The sequence below is a fragment of the Eschrichtius robustus genome, chromosome 3 (genome assembly GCF_028021215.1).
Source record: "Eschrichtius robustus isolate mEscRob2 chromosome 3, mEscRob2.pri, whole genome shotgun sequence".
NCBI classification, from domain to species: domain Eukaryota; kingdom Metazoa; phylum Chordata; class Mammalia; order Artiodactyla; family Eschrichtiidae; genus Eschrichtius; species Eschrichtius robustus.
The window spans coordinates 81104119-81113296 of NC_090826.1; the positions used below are offsets into that span (position 1 = coordinate 81104119).

The window sequence follows — 9178 nt, forward strand, 5'->3', positions numbered from 1 at the left end:
AAAAAGTGGGCTGAGCTACATTGTAAATAACCAGACATCCCATGCCAAGGATAATGGAACAGCAGACACTTTTAAAACGTAAGAAAAGAAAACACAGATCTGTATTTTAGAAGGTACCAATCATGATGGATGAACAATTTGAGATAGAGATGCTGAAGCCTGGAAAACCACCTGGAGTACGTCTGCAGTAGTCCAGGTGAGATGATGATTTGGAAATGGAGAAGAAAATGTCAATTGCAGGGTTTGACCTACAGGCCTATTTTGCCAATTCCTACGCTAGAGCTAAGATTGGTGTTTACATGTTAAAATGATGGAGAAAAGTCAAAGGAATAATAATACGTCATGATAAGTTGAAAATTATATGAAATTCTAATTTCTGTGTCCATAAATAAAGTTTCCTGGAACTCGGGGGAAAAAAAGAAAATGCCAGTTGAGATCTGCTAAAGGTAACACACCATGGGATTTGCGGGATTCAGCTGGGGGAAGTCAGCGAAAGGAAACGGAGTATGCCTGAGGCTCCTAGCTTGATAACTGGTGCCACTTACTGACATGGGAAATAAAGGAGTTGAGACTGGGGACCACAGAGAAATTGTATGTCGGATTTGGGATTTAGTTCTAACAGTAAAACCTACAGAATAGCCAGGTAGCTGCTGGAAATAGGGTATAGCGTATAAAACTGGGAGTTACTGGCATAGACGTGGCCACTGAGGCATGGAAACATGAGCCACTGAAAAACCGAGGAGAGGAGGGAAAGGGCAGATGCAAGCTGGAGAACGCCGACCCGCACGGAGCCAGCACTGAGAAGGAAAACTGAAGACAGATCGGGCAGGAAATGGGGAAAACCAGGACAAGTAGTTCCCGGAAACCAAGGTAATAAAACGTGGCGGGGGGGGGGGGGGGGGGGGGAGAGTAAAGCAGCAAATGCACCAAAGACAGGACAATGAAGATGCTGACTGAAAACAAGCACGGAATTTTGCACTTCGCACCTTTTCTGGCGCCCGCCCATCATGGGTCACGGTGCAGTGGGCGTGGGAGCCCGCCTGCCGCAGGCCGAGTTGTTAACCTGAGGTGAGAAGAAAAGAGCCAATAGCTGCACACCACTGGCCCCGACGGACTACGTTGTTATCAAAGATTCTGTACCATCAGGAAAGTTTTATTCAGCACTCTGGAGGTGTAAGGTGTGAGAAACAGGAACTAGGATCTGTTGGTGGTGATCTTCTGGCGGTAGAAAGGAGATTTCTTAGTTAACACCTGGGTCTCATGGGACCACTAATCCTGAAACTAGCAGCAGGCTTTATTTAAGAAAGGCTAGTTGCTTCCGACAAGTGCTGAGGACAATATCTTCACCCACACATCATCCAACTCCCAGTTAGGCTTCTCACCTCTGATTCTTCTCACACTAGCATCGCTAGTCTTTCTCCCCGAGCAGAGTAATGCTAATCCACAGGGACTACATCTCCGTTTGAAGCATAGTATACAGTATAACAAAAAACCATAGCATCAACTACCTGGTATGATGCTGGAAGCCCATAACCGGGCACCATTCAGACAGGAAAAGGCTTTACCAGTATTACCAGCTGGGTCCCAAAACACTGAGACCAAGCCCCTCAGTCTCAGCAGAAGCTGCCTAACTGCTCTTCTGTTTGCTCTCTGAGAAACAAAAAGGAGCTGAAGGAGGGAGAGTCTTTAATCCTAAAATTATTCTTAATTTCCAATATAGAATGCTTGAAAAACATTTGAAAACCAACAGAATAACTAGCAGATTTTTTAAAAACGTGCATCTATGGTCCTTTCTCCTTTACCCTCTGAAAAAAAGCAACCCAACCCCCAAATGATCATTTTTCTTGGCCTAATTTCCCTATTTTTGTGATTTATAATTGGAAACAGGCTGTTTTTTCCTGGCTTCAGAGAACAGGATCTTCAGAGTTAAAAGAGTTGCCAACTACAGAACCTCAACCTTAGCAAAATTTCTTTTGCAAATCTATTACCTGTATAACTACTTGAAATATATATTAATTCCAAAGAAAACATTTAAATACTTATTATTATGCAAAAGTGAATTTTCTCCTAATAAATTAGACACTCCCCTCTCTCTCCTAGCCTCCCTACTCAGTTAAGCTAAGTGGGACCCTGCTGTGTGTTCAGTTATCTCCCATTTGAACATTACCAAAGCCTTACCCAACAACGTATCTATATATGATACTTTCTGGAAGTGTTTCTTTTTTTTTTTTTTTTTGGTTTTTTTGTTTGTTTGTTTTTATTTAGTAGAACTGCCTCTACATGAAACCTCCCTGTTTGCCCACACACTGAATGAAATTAAAACCTTGAATATCATAGAGAGCAGCCACTCTAATAATGAAATAAAGATGCCTCAAACTGAAAAAGGCACAAGTACCAAAAAAAAAAAAAAAAAAAAATTAAAATGTATCAAGTAGGTCATCCTTCCCCTGGCTCCTGTGTCAAAAACATGATGCATCCAATGGCTGCACAGCATTGTAATGGATAAGTATGATGGACTCAAAACAAAAAGGCAGGTGCTACATATTTTTTCGTGATTCACATGGTATATTATGAATACACAACAAGTAACTATAAAGACACAAAAATAAGAAAACTAAGAGGAATGTCTGCTCAGAAAGGCTTTGACAAAAAGAGATAGACCAGCAATAGTAAACATGCCCATTTAGAAGATCAGAAACTTCTCCCACACACATAGGGAAGACCTTACACTGCAGTGATGCAAAATGTATGTAATGAGTCAATGGTGCTTTCCCTCGAAGTTGAATTTCATGTGCCAGCCAACTGCACAAAGTAGAATATAACCAAATGAGACGTTTATTCTTTATGGAGACTTAGAAGGAGAGTTTTGTGTTTGAGTATGTTTTGTTTTAAAGAAAAAAAGAAAAAACAGAAAAGAGATAACTCAAAACAACACAGGGAGTATCACACAAAAGTACTTAGGGTACCACATGAACACAGGGTTTTGAGACTGGAATCTAAGTATTTCACCCCAAATAACCTTCCAAGTATTAAAAAAAAAAGCAACATTCTGCTCCAGCAATCAGCATGCAGTTAATTATGAAATGAAATTTGCAAATAGCCACCAGTGTATTTTTCCATCCAATGACCAATTTCATATGTCAAAACACATAAATTACTAAAAATGCTAACTGAATTATACTCCCAAAAGGGAATTTTTTCACACACCAAATGAAATTAAGTATTCATCAAGTTTCCATTAATAAAATAGTATAATAAGAATTTAAAAAAAGAACTCCAAAGTTCTGCTAGACCCTCCACCTGGTCCACTTGATGTTCTTACCCATCACTGGTGGTTAGTCATCATGCCTGTAAACTCCAGAGCTTCTCCCAGGGCAATCTGATCACAGGAAAACTCAAGGACTAGGATCTGTAAAGACTATTTTCTAAAGATCATTTTTTTTCAGGGACTAATCAACTTAAATGTGTTTTTACAAATGGTCCATCTGCAAATTCAAACAAAAACCTGACCTTCAGCATGTACCAGAAAAATGAATTATGTGCTTGGAAGGACATAACAAACAGCACCCAATTCTTCCTTCTTCTGCAAACAGCACCGAATTCTGAAGTCCCCTTTCTCCCAGAGCCCAGTGCCCTAGAGGTAGGGAAAGTATATGCTTCTGGATTATCATCCTTTTCCTTAAAGTGAAGACAGAGCTAACACTTCAGACTTGATTCTAAATTATTACTGTGGCAACAATTTAACATTAAATCCTAAAAATGAACTTTTATATCACTCTGAGTCCTCTTCCCAGACTTGCAGCTTTCAGCATTAAAGGAATTACCAGCACTAACAACAGACTCTAATCTTTTTTTTCCTATAATTATCTTAAACAAGAGATATCAGGATAGCCTAAGGGCGTGCTTCTGGAGCCCATGTTTCAGACCTTCAGGGATAATCTCAATTTTAAATATGGTCTCCATCCCTCATACCCCTACTTGTCAGCCTATTAAGTCTTGCTGTTTGGCCTGGAAAACTGAAGAATAAAACAAGTAAAATAAGGTCCAAATAAGAGGGGCCTCAACACAGAAATTTTATGAATGTTGCTTCAAACACTAAATACTGCACACATCTTGGTTGAGAAATAAAAATTTCTCCCTAAGAGAAGGAAGAATGCTCAGAAATCTGTGCTAAATCTTAAAACTTTGCAGAGAAAATAAATCTCAATGTCAGTTAACAAACAAATGTGCTATTTCAAAAGATATAAAAGAAGTCTAGAAGTGGACAGAGCCCAGGAAATGGACCCAAATCCTTTTTTGTAAGGCACTTCCAAGCTGTGTTGATTTATTTCTGCTTTACTAGAAACCAAACAAATTAGCAAAAGCTTGTGTTTTATGAAATGCTACAAAAAGACAATGCTATCATTCCAAGTGTTACTCTGAAGATGTGGAACCAGAGAAATTACTGCCATGAATCTTGGTGCAGTAATTTTCTTCCAAAGCCACAAATGCCTTAGATTCACTCTTTCATGTTCCAAACTATCCATGTTCCTAAAGGCAATATAAGATTGCTTTTAAGTTAAAGACCCTTAAAAACATTATCTAACTTGAGTCATGCAAAGTTCAAAAAGTAGTTAACATTTTTTAAGTTTCAAAATTTCAAAAGAAGTTGAAAAACATAAGAAAAACACTCCAGTGGACAGACTGAAACAGTGATAAAATCATTTTCAAAATAACTGTTGAGTAAAAAAAAAAAAAAGGAAAAACACGAAGACTGTCCTCATTAACTAATGAACCTGACGATTATAATTAGTTTTTGTCCAATAGCAATGAAAGAAGAAAAAAAAAATACATTTTCAAAATGGATTATCAAGAACAGGGGTAATTTTAAATGACCACAGAGCAAATTCATCCAGGAAAAATATTACAGCAATGTTAACATTTAGCAGTCATCCTCTAAATTTTAACGGTTCTGTCTGTTAAGCTTAAGATGTAAAGTCAGGAATTTCCAAATATTTATGATCCCAAGAAATTGGTCATCACTTAGGTACTAAAGAAGTCAGCAAAGATCACCTTCTTAGTACTCAAAGGACATTTGAGTTCCCTAGGCACTTAGGCCCAGAGCAGGCCCTCAGAAAAGCAAGAGTCACCTGACTTTTACAAGATACAATCAAGTTCGCATGCAAAAAAGAAAGATTAATTCCTTTGAGTCTTCAAAAGAATGGGACAATAGTTCTCTTTAAGCAAAAAATTTTGAATGTGTATAGGCTTTCCTAAGCCCTAGGAAGCCTTAAGGTCTCCTGCTATCAGAGGACTGAAAGAGGATGGTTAATTTGCCAAACTCCAACACCAGGAACCTTAAGCCTATTAGGGAGTTGGGGCCTGATAAATGTTTGCTGAATAAGTAAACTAGATGAGACCCTGGAAGACTAAATTAGACTCTAAACAAAATGCTACTCTGAAGTGTAACTGCAATGCTGAGATTTAGAAAGAAAGAACTAAATTTGAAAGGTATTTTAAAATAAGGTCCACGTGCTTCCCTGGTGGCACAATGGTTAGGAATCCACCTGCCAGTGCAGGGGACATGGGTTCGAGCCCTGGTCTGGGAGGATCCCACATGCTGCGGAGCAACTAAGCCCATGCGCCACAACTACTGAGGCTGCACTCTAGAGCCCGTGCTCCTCAACAGGAGAAGCCACCACAGTGAGAAGCCCGCGCACCGCAACAAAGACCCAACGCAGCTAAAAATAAATAAATAAATAAGTAAGTAAGTAAATAAAACGAATTATAAAAAATAAAATAAAATAGGATCCACCTGACCCTTAACTTGGTAAATAAAGTTAAGTCCCTACTACCTGATACTCAAGAAACAAGAAAGGAAACTGGCCTACAAAATTCAGACAAAGATTGAAAACCTTTTTTAAAAGTCAGTTTAACTGTTTTTGCAAGCATGCTAATTCCTAAATATGGTTTATATATTTATCTATAGACACACTGCATCTATACTAAACAAATATGATACTTCTGAACTATTGCCATACTAAAATACAAGCCTCTGAAAAATGCACTGGAATAGAAATGCTGTTACTCAGCATAACAATCCCTTATTGTCTTGCACTCAGATGTTAATGAAAAATGATAATGACAGGATTGTGAGTACACCAACCTCCCTGAGAACAAAATTCACTATATCCAATTTTCTACAGAAGACAAATGAGCATCATTACAAAAGGACTCACAATGGATCTCTCCAGACTCCCAGTTCTCCTAGATAATCTGAAATATCATTCAAAGTACACAAAATTATTTTACATATGCCTCTTAAGGAAAACAAATGGCAATAAACTGTGTGTGTACTTAATATCTGTCCGGACACCAGAGAGTTCTTGACATATATCCAACATATAGGCCCTGTCCTCAAAGTCATTCTTAACAGTAATCAGTTGAAACTAAACCCAGTTCTCCATAGTCAACTCAGAAGGCAACTTGGTTATTTTGCTAGATAAAGCCACAACATTGTCCATTCCTGAAATGTATGTTTAATACTCTAAAAACTGGTTTAGGTGCCTAATGGACATCAATACATAGTGTGTTATGCTCCCCCTATTGGTTAATATTCAACATAACAATGAATTCCCCAGGGGCTGCCTTTGAAGTGCTGGGGTTCAAAAGTAAGTTGGTGATTTTTATGTTTAAAAACATGAGCTGGATCAACAGTTGTTAAGCAAGCTGCCATGTAATGGTCAGATTCCATCAAAACAGGAAAAATTAAAGTTGACAAATGACAAAGACAAACTGAAGAGCTGAAAACATGCTGAAGCCTTGAAACACTAAACAATGCAGAATTAAAGCCAAAAGCAGAGAACATCAAGAAACAGAGCAACATCCTTTAGCTGACACAATGACATGAAATCAATTTCATTTTAATAGCCCTTAAGGGGGTAAGAATTATTTCCCTGCCTCCTGTGCCAACCCCAAGCTGTTTCCTAAGGAAGCCAAGTAACACTGACCAACGATGTCCGGAGAATTAATAAAAGAAATGAAGATGAAAGATCCGAATTAATTAATACAAATCAGAGTTCTATGTATAATTACTTGGAGTCAGTTTCAGAGGAGTTGTAATTTGGCGCCCCCCTGGGCAGATCACCTAAATTGATCACAGATACCTGATTTGTGTTTCAAGAGATTTGTGTTCAACTCAGATGGGAAGCTGCAGGATGGGAGAAGACGCCTGGACTCACTGCACACAAATCTGACTGCACTTGCTGCTCTCTGCTGAGTGACTAAGCTAGCCCTGGAGTCAGACAGAACTAACAGTTGTGTAATAGCTTGGGCAAGTAACTAACCTCTAGTGTCTTACCTGTAAAATAGGGCTATTAATAGTGTTTTTTCCAGAGGGTTGGTGTAACGATTAAGTGCCCGTATTAGGAGAGTGTCTGGCACAGAGTTTGAGCCCAATAAACGTGAGCTATTATTATTACCGGAAATTAATAGCTAATTTCACACTTAAGTACCTGTTTGCAATCTAAAGTACCATTTCAGAAAAATTAAAAGGTCTTGACATGTACTTTGCTACTTGTAGAGACTTCTCTCCTCCCAAACCGCTCGCTTACTTCTCTTGGAAGGGATGCGGAGTTCAGAAAAAGCCTGGTGCCCTATCTCAGTCTGTCATTCCTACCATCCCGTACCCTCCCTGCTCTTCTCGTCCCCACTGGGCTCAGGACAAGCACCGCTAATAGCCATGCAGCGCTTGCTCGGCGCCGGGCACTGCTCTAGTACTTTATATATTTTAAATCATTCAATCCTCACAGTAACCTTATGAGGCCAATACTGTTATTATTCCCATTTTACAGCTAAGAGAAATTCCCATTTCTCTCAGCTCTTTTTGTAGGCACATTAAGTTCTACTCTGTCAAGGTAATTCAAGCTTGACAAGCCGGTTCCCTACACTAAATGATTCTGGAAAGTGGGGCAAACGCCCTAATAAGAACAAGACTGCAAGAAGATTCTCCTAGCAACAGTCCAAGTTTCCAGCGTATTCTAACCAAATAAACTGGCTAAGGTGGCTAGTAAGTTAACGCGGTAAGGAGGATTCTCTGCGGGGCTCCGAGCTGCAGCGCTCGGCGCCTCCAGCACAGCACCCCGAGGGCGCGGCCCGCAGGGAGCGTAGCTCACGTCGGTGCTCGAGTCCCGGGGCCGCAGCTTCTGCAACGGCAACTGCGTGCAAACCCACAACAAATCTCTCCCACCGACGCTGTCACGAGCGCAGTGGGAAGTGGCCAGCGCGCCCCGCGGAGGTCAGAAGAAACCGCGGAAAGGAAGAGTGAGGGCAGGCGCGGAGTAGATGTCTTCGCCCGCACAGTGCAGCGCCCCGAGCGCTGCCCACGCCGGGGCGGCCGCTGCCCACGCACCTCGGAGTGCAAACACTAACAGACCAACGCCGCCCTCACAAGCCCGGGGGTCCGGGCGGCCGGAGCGACCCCCGGCCGGGAAACAGGCGCGTACCCCCTCGCAACGCCGACAGGCACCGCGCAGCCTGCAGAGCCCTCGGCCGGAACGGGTGCTGGGCTAGCGGTGCGGCCAAGGGCGTCCCGGCGCCGTCGGCAGTGCCGCGGGGCCGAGCCGGCGCGTACCTTGGAGGCGATATGTCAAGCGGAGATCCACCCGCCACAAGCTGGAGGAAAGCAGAGCGAAGTTTCCCCGCCCCGCGCCCGGCGGCGGCGAGCTCCGGCAGCTGCTGCGCCGCGGCGCAACTACGCCATCCGGACCCGCCGGGGACTTTCTCCTCCTGCAGGGAGCTCAGGGAATCGCGCAGGGAAAGTGGCCGGGCACGAGAGCCGCCGACTTCCCTGCCTCACTCACTGGGAAGAGGAAAGCGCCGCTCGGCGTCCCCGAAACCCTCGATTACCCCCATCGGGCCGACCCAGCGCACTCGCTCCCCCTCACACGCGCGGGCGGGGACGGGCAGGACGCCACAGCAATCAGCGTGCGGGGGGAAGGGCGCTCCTCCTCCGCCGTCCCCCCCGGAGCTCCGGGCCGCCGAGAAACTCCTCCTCCCGCCGCCCGCCTCCTCTCTCTTTCCTCCCCCTTTTCCTCTCAGGCTGACGGATGAACCCCGAGCGCTGCCACAGCTTGCCTTTCCCTTCGGACCGCGGAGGGAGGGAGAGGAGGGGAGTACCGGGAACTGCGGGGCTGCTGTG

The 9178-nt window shown here is 42.9% G+C and overlaps 1 protein-coding gene across 7 annotated transcripts in view; it reads right to left on the reverse strand.

Moving 5' to 3' along the window:
* The window catches only part of TGFBR3 (transforming growth factor beta receptor 3), a 199568-nt gene extending 190645 nt beyond the window's left edge, over positions 1–8923 (reverse strand). For all 7 annotated transcript variants that reach the window (XM_068540299.1, XM_068540297.1, XM_068540293.1 and 4 more), the window contains exon 1: positions 8612–8923. The gene's annotated coding sequence lies outside the window, so the exon portion shown is untranslated. The remainder of the gene's footprint in view (positions 1–8611) is intronic.
* Positions 8924–9178: the final 255 nt, after the last annotated feature.